The 1,788-nt window shown below is 41.4% G+C and overlaps 1 non-coding gene across 1 annotated transcript; it reads right to left on the reverse strand.

The window, feature by feature from the left end:
- Nucleotides 1-359: 359 nt before the first annotated feature.
- LOC142449642 (small nucleolar RNA SNORA42/SNORA80 family) lies at nt 360-494 on the reverse strand. The gene has a single exon (XR_012784767.1). It is a non-coding gene; the product is annotated as a small nucleolar RNA SNORA42/SNORA80 family (small nucleolar RNA).
- Nucleotides 495-1,788: the final 1,294 nt, after the last annotated feature.

Here is a 1,788-nt window from a genome sequence, read left to right on the forward strand (position 1 = left end):
AATAGGTATGCTTCTTCTGTGTGGACTTAGTTGACTCCTTGCTTAGAGGGCTGCTTGTTTGAATACAAGCTTGTAAGACCCCAGACATGATTCCAATTGATAGCTGGGCACTATCTATTTTCTTCACCACTCTTTGCTGTAGCACCCTTACGTTCAGTCATCATTTCATGAAGGTGAATATCAAGCAGGCCATGTTATCAGAACTAACTGTTCTTGAATTGGGGCTAGAGTTAAGTAGGAGTTAGAGACTGCATCTGCTTGTTTGTATGGGGTTTACAGGTCTCAGATTTATTTATTTATTCATCTATTTATTTATTTATTTATTTATTTATTTGCTTGCTTACTTATTTATTTATTTTCACTGTGAAACCCGCTTCAGTGCCTGAAGCCCATGGGGGTAAAGCCAGGCAATGGTTCGGGGTTACAATTTGCTTTGGCATGGGACACTATGAGAGGCCCATGGGATCAGACCTGCCAAAAATCCAAACCCATGCCGACAGGTCTCAGATTTACTTTGATGGTTATAATATGACAAACTCTATAAGATCAACTGCATCAATAGCAGCCACAAGCCAACCAGCAACCAAACAATAGAACACACACACTCAAAAAGGGAAGGAGAGAGAGAGAGAGAGAGAGAGAGAGAGAGAGAGAGAGAGAGAGAGAGAGAGAGAAACAACAAAAAGGCAAGGTCAAGCAGGAAAGCAAAAACTCATATAAACAAAGAAGTGCAGCATGTCAAACACCCCCCTGAGGTCGATGGCACCATTACCATCATTGATTTTCCTAATGACTCAGCACTCCAGATACCGTCGGTATGAGAAGTCTATGCAAGACCAGGTCCACCAAAGCTGCACCCACAAGTTTTTGTCCTACGCAGTTCGAGCTCTCATTTCTTTGGGCTCTCTTGACCATAGGATGAAGATTGATGACAGTGGGGCCTTCCTGGGTCAATTCTTCCAAGTGTAGATGCCAATCCAACTGATCGTAATCTGTTTGGTCACTGCAGGGTGGGCATTGAGGTATCACATGTATGGTGATCCTGGGTCCCTTTCCATTGGACAACCACCAAGGGAGGTTCCCCCCAAGGTCCAATGACCACCACTTCCAAAATCCTGGGACGGCCACTCTCTGCTTCCTCTCCCCCCTTCCAAGTAGTCCAGCCCACAGTCCAAGAGTACAGGCAGCTTTGAGGTAGGGTTCAGTTCATTCGGCCAGGCCTCTATGTTAAGCCCTTCTCGTGTAGTGCCTGAGTTGTGCCCTGCTGCCTGCCAGATCAGCTTCCGTGTTCATTCTGGCGCTTCGTTCATGGTGTGGTTTACCAAAGGTTAAGTAGAAACAAATTCATAGTGTCTACTCAGGTACCTAAAATCTGACCCATTGTTCCCTCTTTCCTTTTCTCTTACAGTTTATTAGGATTCTATGGTTTTCCTCTTTGCTTTCTTTATGTTTTAACTTTTTCTTTGAAGTTCATTTGTTTTTTGGTTTTGTTTTCATTCCAAATTTAAGACAATTTGTTTTCTTTTGTGAACAATTCAATATTTTCTCCATTCAACTGTATATTCTCTACTCTGATCCCTATAATTTTTATTGCTTGATTGAATATGTTATTGGTTGTACTTAATTTTGATTTGTATGGCTTTATTTCACTTTGTGTATTAGTTAAGTAGGCTAATTTCTCAATGATGTCTCATATGATAATTTTAGCTTGCTGTCTATAGTGGTTGATTCTCTGCCCAAAGAACTCATTTTTTATACGGCTAGTTTTGTTTTTACAAATTCCTTTAG

Source organism: Tenrec ecaudatus, chromosome 5 (genome assembly GCF_050624435.1).
Source record: "Tenrec ecaudatus isolate mTenEca1 chromosome 5, mTenEca1.hap1, whole genome shotgun sequence".
Taxonomy (NCBI): domain Eukaryota; kingdom Metazoa; phylum Chordata; class Mammalia; order Afrosoricida; family Tenrecidae; genus Tenrec; species Tenrec ecaudatus.